This window comes from Musa acuminata, chromosome BXJ1-1 (genome assembly GCF_036884655.1).
Source record: "Musa acuminata AAA Group cultivar baxijiao chromosome BXJ1-1, Cavendish_Baxijiao_AAA, whole genome shotgun sequence".
Lineage (NCBI taxonomy): Eukaryota > Viridiplantae > Streptophyta > Magnoliopsida > Zingiberales > Musaceae > Musa > Musa acuminata.
In genome coordinates this window covers 15,260,299-15,275,901 of record NC_088327.1, presented here as the reverse complement: position 1 = coordinate 15,275,901, position 15,603 = coordinate 15,260,299, and the positions used below count along the sequence as shown (strand labels likewise).

General features: G+C 36.6%; 1 non-coding gene across 1 annotated transcript; it reads right to left on the bottom strand.

Annotated features, from left to right (window-relative positions):
• Positions 1–14,132: 14,132 nt before the first annotated feature.
• On the bottom strand, positions 14,133–14,205 carry TRNAA-UGC (transfer RNA alanine (anticodon UGC)). Its single transcript has one exon. It is a non-coding gene; the product is annotated as a tRNA-Ala (tRNA).
• Positions 14,206–15,603: the final 1,398 nt, after the last annotated feature.

The following is a 15,603-nucleotide window of genomic DNA, read 5'->3' as shown; positions in this document are numbered from 1 at the left end:
ATAATCCCGGTCATAGATTACTCGAGAGGGACATCATGATAATCGGACATACTGGTGTGCTGTATACCCGTCCATATGATGGATACAACTGGTCTCATAGCTGCTCATGTGGGGACACTAGGGATACAATACAGGTGCTCATTGGAGAATAAGTTCACTAATTGATCCGCTTTTGGAATGCTGGATGGTTGATGATGCCTTATTATCAAACAACGATTCCATAGTCCTAGTGGTGTATTTGGTCTTTAGACTTGAGATACCAAGGATATCCTATATGAGTGCTCCACTCTTTGATACCGGACTTATAGGTTTGGATGTCCCAGATCTAGTATAGCTGGTCATTGGGAGTGGTAGTCGACCATACGAGGGCTATTGAGTGTCGATAGAGGATCATCCACTCTCGGCATCATGAGAGGAATATCTCATATATTCTTGCTCAGATAAATCCTTGGCCAGGCTCATTCGGGTTGAGAGAGAAAGCGTCCTCTAGGAGAATCTGATTAGAGCGAGACTCGAGAAGAAACCGTATGGATTTGATAGCACCATGCTCGGTATACGGTCTCTGGGATATTATATGGATGAGGGACTATAGGTACACGGTAACTGAGGAAAGACAAGTCCAATGGATTGGATTCCCCTATATCGTCTGGGGACTACGGCGTGTTAGGATCAAGAGCACTAAGAGGGGGGGGGGGGGGGGTGAATTAGTGCAGCGGAAAACTTTCGACGATTTAAAACGATGTTCGTACGATAAAACCGATTTCGGTATGAAAGCCGATTCAGAAATTGCTTTAACTTAGATTAGGCGAAGTGTAGTTAAAGTAAAGCTATGGAGGCAGTTTGCAGTTAAGATAGAGAATAGAAAGTAAATGCAAACCGAGATTTAGAGTGGTTTGGTCAATCTTGCCCTACATCCACTTTTGGCTTCCTCCTCCGATGAGGTCACCGACATCCACTAGAGGCCTTCCTTCAATAGGCGAAGGCCAACTGCCCATTTATAGTTTCACTCCTTTTGACGGGCTTAGGAGACAACCCTTACATAATTTTCTCTCATCTCTTGAAAGATCAAAACTTGGAAGAAAAGAGGGAGGAGAACTTCTAGCCTTTACAACACTTTTGATCTCTAAAATCACAGAGTAAGATCAAGCTTTCGGTGCCCTTTCATGTAGGAAAGGGTGGGGTATATATAGGCCCAAAACTGGTTTGAATTTGGAGCTCAAAAATGTCACCTCCCAGATTTCCGAGGTCCTAGCAGTACTACCGCCAGACTGGGGCGGTACAACCGCCTGACAGAGCTCGGAGACCGAGCTCTGGCGGTGCCACCGCCTAACAAGGGCGGTTGCACCGCTCAGTCTCGCTCGGAGCGGGCTGTGTGGGGGTGAATTAGTACAACGGAAAACTTTCGATGATTTAAAACGATGTTAATACGATAAAATCGATTTCGGTATGAAAGCCGATTTAGAAATTGCTTTAACTTAGATTAGGCGAAGTGTAGTTAAAGTAAAGCTATGGCGGTAGTTTGCAGTTAAGATAGAGAACAAAAAGTAAATGCAAACTGAGATTTAGAGTGGTTCGGTCAATCTTGACCTACATCCAATTTTGGCTTTCTCCTTCGATGAGGTCACTGACATCCATTAGAGGCCTTCCTTCAATAAGCGAAGGCCAACCACCCTTTTACAGTTTCACTCCTTTTGACAGGCTTAGGAGACAACCCTTACAGAATTTTCTCTCCTCTCTTGAAAGATCAAAACTTGGAAGAAAAGAGGGAGGAGAACTTCTAGCCTTTACAACACTTTTGAGCTCTAAAATCATAGAGTAAGATCAAGCTTTCGGTGCCCTTTCATGCAGGAAAGGGTAGGGTATATATAGGCCCCAAACTGGTTTGAATTTGGAGCTCAAAAATGTCACATCCCAGATTTTTGGGGTTCTGGCGGTACTATCGCCAGACTAGGGTAGTACAATCGCTTGACAGAGCTCGGAGACCGAGCTCTGGCGGTGCCACCGCTTGACAAGGGCGGTTGCACCGCTCAATCTCACTCAGAGATTAAGCCCAGGCAGTGCCACCGCCTAACTAGGGCGGTTGCACTGCTCAGTCTCGCTCGGAGACTGAGCCCAAGCGGTGCCACCGCATGACTAGGGTGGTTGCACCGCCCAGTCTCGCTTGGAGACTGAGCCCAGGTGGTGCCACCGCCTAACCTGGGCGGTTGCACCTCCTAGCTTTCCTGGGAGACCATCTCCTGGGCGGTGCCACCGCTGACCCTAGCGGTGCCACCGCCTAGCAGGAATTCTGGTCCAAATGGGTTGATCCATTCGGCCCAATTTGGGTCTATCAAGGGCCCAATTGCCCCCAGATTAAGTTAATGGGATCACCTCCCATTCGTAACTTAATCTACATGCTAACTATGATATTTCTTAAGACATTTACTGCAACTTGCTCCGATGCGTCAATCACTTCTTCCGGCGAGCTTCCGACGAACTTCCGGCGAACATCCGACGAACCTTCGACGATGCTCCGGTGGACTTCCGGCAAACTCCTGGACTTGCGACGATTCACTTGGCGAGTTCCGATAAGCTTCTTTGGCAAGCTCATGGACTTCTCGGATTTATTTCCGTAGAACCTCCGATGACCGTCCAAACTTCTATCGAACTCTCGAACCCCCAATGTGATCATAGTCTTGACTCCGGCGTAACTCCTACAGCATGTTTTACTTCCATCGTAGTTAATCCTGCACATGCAAAACAAAACTTTGATTGAGACAATTAATCCTAAGAAATTAACCTAGTTGTCCGGAATGTCATTGGTCCCTCGACGCTTCGTCCGATTCTTTGGCGCATCGTCCTCTCCTGCGGCCTATTGCCCAATCGGCTAGTTGACTCCGTAACTTCGATATCTTTGGCACAATACCCGCTCTTCTTGGCCCGATGCCCGAGTCCACAGCCCGAAGCCTTCTATCGATGCATCGATCGATCCACCGGCCCGACGTCCAATCTTCTGACATGTTCCTCTGGCACAACATGATTTTTCCTTCTTTACTTGTCTCATCCTGATCGAAGCATCCTACATCACTGAAATTGTAAATTAAATAATAAACATATATCAAGTGGTTTTATCATCAAAATATGAGATTCAACACGGCGTAGTGGCCTAGTACATCTGTAGTCGATGAGTCGAGTGAATTATTACAGAGATAATAATTCACTAAGTTAGAAGGAGTTTTGACAGGTATGACTCATGACCAGCTTGATATTGGGCCTAGAGGGTCACACACATATGATAGGCATTGCGATAAGTAGAGGTTCGGATATGAGATATCCGCCGGAGCCCATGTCTTATTGGATATCCAATAATAAGCCCTTGAATTATTGGATCCCATGACCGAGATCCAATAAGAGCCCATGAGAGATTATTGGATAGAGATCCACTTGTTGAATCTCGGATTTTGATGATGAAGTCAATTGTCATTTGTTATCTAATCTATATGTTGAGATAAGTGTGCAGGATTAACTACGATGAAAGTAAGATATGCAGTAGGAGTTGCGTCGGAGTCAAGACAATGATCACGTTGGGAGTTTGAGAGTTCGACGGAAGTTCGGACAATCGTCGTAGGTTCTGCAGGAACGAATCCGAGAAGTCCATGAGCTTGCCAAAAGAAGCTCGTCGGAACTCGCCAAAGTGGATCGTTGCAAGTCCAGGAGTTTGCCGGAAGTCCGCAGGAGTATCACCGAAGGTTCATCGGATGATCGACGGAAGTTCGCTGGAAGCTCGCCGGAAGAAGCGATTGACGCACCGGAGCAAGTTGCAGTAAATATCTTAGGAAAAATCATAGTTAGCACAAGGATTAAGTTGGAAATGGAAGGTGATCCCATTAACTTAATCTTGGGGCAATTGAGCCCCTAAAAAACCCAAATTGGGCCGAATGGATCAACCCATTCGGACCCTGATTTCTGCCAGGCGGTTGAACCGCCCAAGCCAGGAGGTGGCACCGCCTGGGCTAAGTCTCCGAGCGAGACTGGGCGGTGCAACCACCCCATCCAGGAGGTGGCACTGCTTGGGCTCAGTCTCCGAGCGAGACTGGGCGGTGCAACCTCCCCTGACAAAGGTGGCACCGCCTGGGCTCGGTCTCCGAGCTCTAGCTGAGCGGTGCAACCGCCTCAGTCAGGAGGTGGCATCGCCTGAGCTCGGTCTTCGAGCTCTGGTAGGAGGTGCAACCGCCCCTGACAGGAGGTGGCACAGCCCAGAGGCTCAGTCTTCGAGCTTTGTCAGGCGGTGCAACCACTCCAGTCAGGCGGTGCAACCGCCTGATCCCGGAATTCCGGGAATTGACAGTTTTGAGCTCCAAATTCAAACTGGGTTGGGGCCTATAAATACCCCACCCATTCAGCACTGAAAGGGCACAGAATATACACCGCAATCCTGATCTTGTTATGTGATTTTTAGAGTTCAAAATTATTGTAAAGGCCAAAAGTTCTTCTCCCTCTTTTCTTCCAAGTTCTGAGCTTTAAAGAGAGGAGAGAAAATTCTGTAAGGGTTGTCTCCTAAGCCCGTCAAAAGGAGTGAAACTGTAAAAGGGTGGTTGGCCTTCGCCTATTGAAGGAAGGCCTCTAGTTGACGTCGGTGACCTCGTCGGTGGAGGAAGCCAAAAGTGGAGTAAGTCAAGATTGACCGAACCACTCTAAATCTCGGTTTGCATTTACTTTGAGCATATTATCTTTACTGCAAACCTCCTCTAAAGCTTACTGCTTTCTGCACATATACGATCGGGTTTCAAGCTTCACACTTTCCGAATCGGCGTTTAGACGTAAAACAGTTTCTTCGTACGATCATCATATTTCTATTTGCGTTTACGTTTTGATTTCTATCATAACTACAAATTGCCTTTATATCCTTGCTTAAACTGCATCTCGCTTAATCAAGTGATTTACGAATCAGCATTTAGACGTAAATCAGTTTTTTCGTACGAATATCATATTTCAGTTTGCGCCTACTATCTGATTAGAATCATAACTGCAAACTGCATTTATATCTTTGCTGCATCTCGCTTAAACAAAAGTTAAAGTGATTTACGAATTGGCTTTCTTACCAAAATCACTTTTAACGAACGAACGCATTTTTTATTTTTCGTAGAAGGTTTTCCGCTGCACTAATTCACCCCCCCCCCCCCCCCCCCCCCCTCTTAGTGCTCTTGATCCTAACACCACTAATCTAAAAAGGCTTGGGTAATTGGATGCAGATCCAATACCCACTAGGGGAGGATCCATTAGGTTTTGATAAGGGGCCTATATAAATAGGAGGGATTTAGAGCCTTATAGGCTAGAGCTTTTGCTTGCCTCTCCTATTCTCCTCCCTCTCTCCACCTTAAAGCAGGCCTGGAGTTTTGAGGAGCGTCGTCACAGCCCTACTGTGTGGATCACCGCCAGAGAGGACGCTTGACCTCTTTCACCCTCTCCTAAAGATCAGCAAGGAAACAGGGATATACGATCTCCCTAGGTAACACAATCTACTCTATACACAGTTTTAAGTTTCACGGATTTTGTGCACCAATCTTTTCACGACGATGAACATCTCTTTGAGAATAAGGGATTTTGTTTTTCTTGTTCTTCCACTGCGCTTGTGATGTCGCCCCCAAGATTTCCCAACAGATACCTGAATCAAAGTTCCAGATTTGTGAAGATTTATGCTCCCTTTCATCTAGCAATTCATCTATTACTAGAATAGGATATTTTTCCTTGATGGTTATGCCATTGAGAGCTCAAAAATCAACACGCAATCGCCATGTTTCGTCCTTCTTTCGTACGAGGAGCATCGGTGGAGAGTAGGGGCTTCAACTTGGCCAAATAACTCTTGTTTCAAGCATCTCTTTTACAATTCTTTCTATATCATCCTTTTGGAGATGTGAATACTGATATGACTAAGTATTTGCTAGAGATTTGCCTGGAAGAATCGTTATACAATGATCATGCCGACGGGTAAGAGATAGGTTGCGCGGTTCGTCAAATATATTTGAAAATTCAGCAAGCAAAGGAAGATTTGGATCTTCAAATTCTGTTGGCTCTCCCTTAGTTTGCTGCTCAAGTTGTACCAAAAATCCGCTGTATGCTTTATGCAAAACCTTCTCCATTTGTTGTGTGCAAATCATTGTTACGTCGCCCCTATGTTTCCGGTGTAGTATCACATGTTTCTCCTTACTGTAAAATTTCATAATTAGTTTCATAAAATTCTAAGAAACATCACCTAATATTGGCAACCATTTAATTCTGAGTATGGCCTCATGATCATCAAGAGGGAGGAGGAAGAAATATATAATTATCTCTTGGTCCTGCAGTAACAGTTTCACCCGTGGGCGCCTACGATCATACTTCAAAATCCATCCGTCAACGACCTTAACGTCAAACTTGCTGCAATTCTCGATAGGTAAGGCCATCCAAACAGCAACCTTATTGTTTAGGAAGTTATTAGTGCTGCCCATGTTGATGGGAGCAGTGATCGGTTGTTATTTGAGAAGGCCTCCAACTTTCATCGTTTGTGGGTTTGAGTAGTCGACTAGTGCATGTACCGTAACTTCGGTCGGTTGTGGCTCTTCTTTTGCATCTACTTCTTCATATTCAAGGCTCTCTTTTGGATGTTCAATGACCTCTTCTTCTACTAGTTCAATCATAAGAAGTCTCCCTTTACTACATCAATGCTCACGGCTCTACGACTCGTCGCAATGCCAACATAACCCCTTCACAGATCGCTCCCAAGTTCTTCTCTTGTCAAACTTTTTGGTGCATGGACTTGGTTGATAGTAGGGAGGGCTGAGGGCTTCGATATTGCTAGTTGTGGAGCAAACCTAATCCTCTGGGCTTCATGGTTCACACTCCTCTTGAAATCGTGCGAAAGAGATGACTGCCATAAGCGTATACGGTTATCGTGCTTTAACTTTTCCCCAGATCTCTAGCTTCAAACCCTTAATGAAGATCCTCATTAGCTATTTTTAAGATCAATTACTAGTTTAATTAGATAACTTTTCAAACCTGATTTGATACTCTTGAATGGTGGAGGTTTGTCGGATCTTTACTAGTTGATTGTCAATGTTCTCGTAATCGGTTGGTCCGAAGTGGATCAACAGTCATTCTTTGAATTGTCGCCATAAGAGGACTCCATGAGTGTGTTTAAACTAGTCAAACCACTATATGGCATCCTCTTCAAGATGTATAGCTGTAATTTTCACCATAGATACGTCCGCAGTTTTGTGGTACCGAAAATATCGCTCCATGCGCGAGATCCAACTAATCGGGTCTCCTTCTTCCCATCTAAGGAAGTCCACTCTCATGCATGGATAGTTGGAGTTGGTTATAGAGCCTTCTCTCCCATAGAAGTTATCTCTTCAGGCTTGGTGCGATTGGGCAGAGCTCTCTCCTTGATGTGATTTCTTCGGGCTTGGTGGTCAGCCCAATCTGAGTTCGGTAAAGAGCGTCTGAATCTTATTCTCCATTCGTGCCTCGAAGGCTATGAATTTAGCATTGATTGCTTCTTCAGATGCCATAGTATATGCCGCCAAATCTGTAATGTTAAGATCTCTCTTTTGTTATCGGGTTAAAGGCATGTATAGGTTGAGAGAGGTGATGGTCGAAAAGGTTGGTGGATTGGTGGATGTAGGATGCGGTTTAGGCTTGTTTTATGGCTATTTTGGGTACAGTTTGAGGGTGTGGTTTGGTGAAGTTTTAGGGCTGTGATGAATGTTTTGGATCTATGGTAGATGGCAGCAAAGGTTTGAGAGAAATCAGTGGAAGTTGCTGCAAGTATGTGCTATCTTATAAGAGCAGAATTGTCGTCGAAGAAACAGCGGTTTCTCGATGAAATTTCCACCAAAAAATTGAGAGATTTAAGGAGGGAATTGACAGAAAAATCTCAGTTTATATGAAAGCAAGGATATCTAATTTAGTCAAGAAAATTTTGGTAGTATAACAGCAAGGAAATTGGTGTAATTTGCGACAGCAGAATTCTCGTCGAAAAATTTCAATGGTTTGCAATGAAAATTTACAGTAACACAAAATCATTTTTAGAGATGAATTCCTCAATAGATTAATCTTAGATGAAAGCTAAGATGATCTATAAAGTGTATAAGAAATTTCATTCAAAAAGGATTGCAAATAGATTGGTTAAGGCAACAATATGTGGCTGAAATTTTCTATAGATCTTCAAATATAGCAGATTGGACGTAAAAGATCAGTGGTTTATATTGAGAATTTTTCAACGAAACCAAAGGAAAATCTACTGTAGGAAGTGTCAAATTTATCATAAAAATTTCATAGAGATTTGGACAGAAAAAAATCTAGTAGCAAGATCAAACAATCTGTGCTATGCGGCTGAAATTTTACAGTGCAGATTTTCAAATATAGCAGTTTAGACGTAAAAGATCAATAGTTTCTATTGAGAATTTTTTGACAAAACTAAAGAGAAATCTGCTGTTAGGAAGTGTCAAAGCTGTCATAAAAATTTCGTAGAGATTTGGATAGAAAAAATATAGTAGCAAGATTAAACAGACTGTGTTATATGGCTGAAATTCTGCAATGTATCTTTTATCGTAGAGATACAAACTTTGTGACGAAAAGTTTATCTAGCAATATAGGAATAAATTTTTTTGGATTTTCGAATAAGGATAACTAAATTACAGCAGTAGTAAGGTAGGAAACCAAAACCTGTTGCAATTCACAGCGAGATCAAAAGATGATTCGCGGTGGTGGAGATGACGGCGGAATTTGGTGACAATCTTTTAAGCAATTGTGGGAATTGATTTGGGCGGCTGTGGAGGGCTAATGGATGGCTATGGAAGGGCAGCAAGATGCCAAGAACGATGTTCTAATATCAGGTGTTAGAACCCTTGCAGATTCTAAACTTGGGGTTGATCTCTTTAGGGGATCAGCCTCCTTGGAACTCTATAGGGGTTCCTCCCTCCAAGTTGCTGCTCAAACGCTGCAAAAAAGATTCAATGTTAGAACCCTTGCAGATTCTAAACTTGGGGTTGATCTCTTTAGGGGATTGACCTCCTTAAAACTCTATAGGGGTTCCTCCCTCTAAGTTGCTGCTCAAAGGCTACAGAAAAGATTCATTTATTGCATCTGAAAAGAGGAGAAATACATGGCTATTTATAGGGCTTCTAAACTCTAACTCCTAATAGGACTCCTACTCAAGATTCTTACTTCTAACCAACTCCTAATAGGACTCCTACTCAAGACTCATATTCCTTTACAACTCCTAATTCTTCTCTAAGAAACAACCTCCTAACCCTAGTTGGCCTCTTCACCTCTTTAATAGGGGTCAGCTTAGGTAGGTTTTACATGAATGTCCCTCTCAATTAGGACTCTCCTAGCTAAAGTCCTAATATAGTCCTACATCATTTATCTCAACAAATGGATTAGATCATTAATTCACCAATTGATTTCATCATCAAAATCCGATATTCAACAATCTTCTCCTTTTTTTTATGATGACAACCAATTGATGACGACATTAACCTTAACTCCCCCTCTTTATATGTCATATTTAGATAAGGCAAAGTTAAATTCAAAAGGAATCATAATCTTTGATTTCAAGTGAAACAATTTCCATTATAGTGATTAAAATCAAATTTTCATTGTTATCTTTATAGTTTCAAGTCATCAAAGTATAGCATACACAATTTCATCACTTCGAACATGATAATAAATCAACATCACTTTAGGCATGACTAATATAATACTGAAGCATTCATCACTTTATGCAATGATAGCAAAATTAACATCATTTTGGCATGATATTCATGGTACTAAAGCATTTATATTTTCAATTATTTTGGGATACTAAAGCATCATTTATCACTTCATGCACGATACCAAATTTAACTTAATATACATGATACTAAATTATTTTTTTAACCATTTATCACTTCATGTATGATACCATATTTAACATTATTTTGATATAATTCCAAACATTCATCATTTCTCCCCCTTTGTCACTAACAAAAAAGAGAATCATTCAACAATTTATGTAAGTATTTTTAACTATTGAAGTAAGTTTTACACCAATTTATCCAAGTTAGAAAAGTTGTGAAATGAGAAGTTAAGCAAAAACTTTGCATGATAACTACTTTTGCTTCTTGAAATGGGCAAGCTAGCATTTTTGCTTTAGATGTGCAAGCACTTTTTGGTTCTTCTTGATATATGCAAGTTTCTTTCTTCCTTTTGCTATAAAAATAAGAAGAAGAGGAAGAAGAATAAGGGAGGAATTCATTCATTACAAGAAAAATCAAGAACCAAATCCATGAGAGGATTTGAGCCAAATCAAATCCATAAAAAAAATTCATTGAATCAAACTTCTACTTTTGCAAAGAGAAAGGATTCATTATAAAAGATCAAAACGTGTATGCTAAAAATTCATGAATCAAATCCCTTTTCTTGTAAATAAAAGGAAGAAGGATTCATAGGAAATGATTATCGTATAAGAGATCAAGTATAGAAAAAACCTATAAAACTTCAAGAAAGTGATAGGAAATGATCTCGATAAAGAGATAACTTAATTTCCAAAAGTTGAGAAATCTGGAAAATATATAGAGGAATTCATGCATTCGAAAGATTTAACATGCCTAATTCTCTTCTAATAAAATCAAATTATTCCTCATTTAATAGTTTTATAAAAATATCTGCTAATTGATGTTCAGTATTAATAAATTCAATAGATATATCATGATTATTAATATGATCTCTAATAAAATGATGCCTAATGTCAATATATTTAGTTCTGGATGTATTGAATGAGATTTTTTGTTATACATATTGCACTAGTATTATCATATTTAATAGGTATATTTTTCAAGTGAATTCCATAATCTTCTAATGTGTTTTTTATCCATATAACTTGTGCACAACATGCACCTGCTACTATATACTCATTTTCGATTGTAGATAATGCAATCAAGTTTTGTTTCTTAGAAGACTAAGAGACAAATGCATGACTTAAGAGTTGACATGTTCTGCATGTGTTTTTTCTATCTATTTCACAATCGGCAAAATCAGCATTGACATAAGTAACTCAAAGTTTTTGGATTTTGGATACCATAATCCTAGATTAGGAGTTCCTTTTATATATCTAAAAATCTATTTAACAGCTTTAAGTGAGATTGCATGGGATTAGATTGAAATCTTGCAAATAGTCCAACACTAAATATAATAACAGGTCTAATTACTATGAGATATAATAAACTATCTATTATACTCCTATAAGTCTTTTGATCAAAACATTCTTTATTAATGTCTATATCTAATTTTGTAGAAGTACTCATTGGTGTATTAATAGCTTTAGCACTATCCATATTAAATCATTTCAATAGATCTAAAGCATACTTAGTTTGACTAATAAAAATTTCATCACTTAATTATTTAATTTACAATCCTAAGAAAAAAAGTTAATTCACTCATTAAACTCATTTCAAACTCTTGACTCATACATTTGGCAAACGATTCAAACAAATCTTCATTTGCAAAACCGAAAATGATATCAACAACATAAATTTGGATAATGAGAAAATTATTTTTAAAATATTTAATAAATAATGTAGTATCGACCTTGACTTTCATAAAATTATTTTGAATAAGGAAAGAACTAAGCCTCTCATACCAAGCCCTAGGAGTTTGTTTTAATTAGAAAACCTTAGATAACTTAAACACTTAATTCAGTAAAATAGCATTCTAAAATTCCGGTGGTTGTTCAACATAAACTTCTTCGGAAATAAAGCCATTAAGAAAAATAATTTTAACATCCATTTGAAATAACTTCAAATTATTACAACTAGCATAAGCAAAGAGAATCTATATGGCTTCAAGTCTAACCACAAGAGCAAAAGTTTCTTTATAATGAATACCTTCTTATTTGTTAAAACTTTTGACCACTAATCTAGCCTTGTTTCTAACCATGATACCAAGTTCATCTTTCTTATTTCTAAAGACCCATTTAGCACTAATTACTAAATGATCACTAGGTCTAATCCATACATTATTTTTTTCAAATTGATTTAATTCCTCATGCATTTGCAAAGGCCCATGAATAATCTTTTAGGACTTCATTAATGCATTTTGGTTCAATTTCAGATAAGAAGGCAATATTAGTACAAAAATTCTTAAATAGAGAGTGAGTTTGAACACCTTTTGATGTATATCTAATGATTAGCTCATTCGGATGAGCATCTATATACTTCCAATCCTTAGGTAAGGATTATTTGGAGAAGATAAATCCAAGTTGCTTCGGGGAGGAGGGTGTTCAATCAAATTTAAAATATCAAAAATAAAATCATCATCAAAATTATTTCCCCCATGTTGTCCTCTATATATATTACATCATCTTATATTCATCTAAAAATAAAATTTTAAAAATTTGATTTTGAAAGTACAACATTGAGATCAAATGATTATAATATCAATAAAATTCAATATGTTATATAAGATTTAAAATATTTTTAAACTTAAAATATTGTATGATTAGATCAAATTAACATATATGGAGGTGCGGGGAATAGAACCCCGTGCCTCTCGCATACATAGTGAGCACTCTACATATGAGATACACCCTCATTTTATCATTTGTGTTTGACATCATCTTTTATTTATGTAAAAATAAAATATAAAAAAATTTATTTTAAAAGTACTACATCGAGCCCCTAACAAAGATTAATATAATTAAAAACGTATCTCCACTATGCAAAGCGTGCACTCTACCCCCATACTGTACTCTATATATGACATCATCTTATATTTATTTAAAAATAAAATATTAAAAATATGATTGTGAAAATACAACATTGAAATTAAAAGATTATAATATCAATAAAATTATATAAATATTGTATGATTAGATTAAATTAACATGTATGAAAATACGAGGAATTGAACCCTATGCCTCTCACATGCAAAGCAAGTGATCTACCATATGAGCTACACCCCCAAGTTATCATTTATATATGATATTATCTTCCATTTATATAAAAATAAAATATAAAAAATTCAATGTGAAAGTACAATATCGAGACTCTAAATGAGATTATTATAATTAAAAATGTATCTCAATTTAACTAGTATAATGATTAAAATATCAATAACATTATAGATATTATATAGGTTTTAAATAGTTTGAACTTAAAATATTGTATGATTAAATTAAACTAATATTCGATATCACTAGAACATGGAGGTACGGGGAATCGAACCCATGCCTCTCGCATGCAAAGCGAGAGCTTTACTAAATCAGATACACACTCATGCTATAATTTATATAAAACATCATATTCGATTTATCTAAAAATAAAATATAAAAAAATTTATTGTGAAAGTACAAAATCGAGCCTCTAACAAAGATTAATATAATTAAAAATATATCTCCATTTAACTGTTATAATGATTATAATATCAATAACATTATAGATATTATATAGGTTTAAAATATTTTTAAACTTAAAATATGGTAATGATAAAATAAAATTAAAATTTAATCTCACTGAAGGTACGGGGAATCGAACCCCGTGCCTCTCGCATGCAAAGTAAGCGCTCTACCATATGAGCTACACCCCCAAGTTATCATTCATATATGATATTATCTTCCATTTATGTAAAAATAAAATATAAAAAAATTCAATGTGAAAGTACAATATCGAGACTCTAACTGAGATTATTATAATTAAAAATATATCTCAATTTAACTAGTATAATAATTAAAATATCAATAACATTATAGATATTATATAGGTTTTAAATAGTTTGAACTTAAAATATTGTATGACTAAATTAAACTAATATTCGATATCACTATAACATGGAGGTACGGGGAATCGAACCTATGCCTCTCGCATGCAAAGCGAGAGCTTTACTAAATGAGATACTCACTCATGCTATAATTTGTATAAAACATCATCTTCGATTTATCTAAAAATAAAACATAAAAAAAATTATTATGAAAGTACAAAATCGAGCCTCTAACAAAGATTAATATAATTAAAAAGGTATCTCCATTTAACTGTTATAATGATTATAATATCAATAACATTATAGATATTATAAAGGTTTAAAATATTTTTAAACTTAAAATATGGTAATGATAAAATAAAATTAATATTTAATCTCACTGGAGGTGCAGGGAATCAAACCCTGTGCCTCTCGCATGCAAAGCGAGCGCTCTACCATATGAGCTACACCCCCAAGTTATCATTCATATATGATATTATCTTCCATTTATATAAAAATAAAATATAAAAAAATTCAATGTGAAAGTATAATATCGAGACTCTAACTGAGATTATTATAATTAAAAATGTATCTCAATTTAACTAGTATAATGATTAGAATATCAATAATATTATAGATATTATATAGGTTTTAAATAGTTTTAAACTTAAAATATCGTATGATTAAATTAAACTAATATTCGATATCACTATAACATGGAGGTACGAGGAATCGAACCCATACCTCTCGCATGTAAAGCGAGAGTTTTACTAAATGAGATACACACCCATGTTATAATTTATATAAAACATCATCTTCGATTTATCTAAAAATAAAATATAAAAAAAATTATTATGAAAGTACAAAATCGAGCCTTAACAGAGATTAATATAATTAAAAAGGTATCTCCATTTAACTGTTATAATGATTATAATATCAATAACATTATATATATTATATAGGTTTAAAATAATTTTAAACTTAAAATATGGTAATGATAAAATCAAATTAATATTTAATCTCACTGGAGGTGCAAGGAATCAAACCCCGTGCCTCTTGTATGCGAAGCAAGTGCTCTACCATATGAGCTACACCCCCAAGTTATTATTTATGTATGATATCATCTTCCATTTATCTAAAAATAAAATATAAAAAAAATCAATGTGAAAGTATAATATCGAGCCTCTAATTGAGATTATTATAATTAAAAATATATGTCCAGTTAACTAGTATAATGATTAGAATATCAATAACATTATAGATATTATATCGGTTTAAAATAGTTTTAAACTTAAAATATCGCATGATTAAATCAAACTAATATTCGAGCGCTTTACCAAATGAGCTACACCCCCATGCTATAATTTATGTATGATATCATCTTCGCTTTATCTAAAAATAAAATATAAAAAAATTCATTGTGAAGGTACAAAATCAAGCCTCTAACTAAGATTAATATAATTAAAAAGGTATCTCCATTTAACTAGTATAATAATTATAATATCAATATCATTATAGATATTATATAGGTTTACAATATTTTTAAACTTAAAATATGACATGATAAAATTAAATTAATATTTGTTCTCACCATAACATTAAGGTGCAGGGAATCAAACCCCACGCATCTCGCATGCAAAGCAAGCGTTCTACCATATGAGCTACACCCTCATTTTGTCATTTGTGTAGAACATTATCTTCTATTTATTTAAAAATAAAATATAAAAAATTTTAATGTGAAAGTACAACAAGCCTTTAACTGAGATAAATATAATTATAAATGTATCTCCATATAACTGGTATAATGATTAGAATATAAATAACATTATAGATATTATATAGGTTTAAAATATTTTTAAACTTAAAATATAA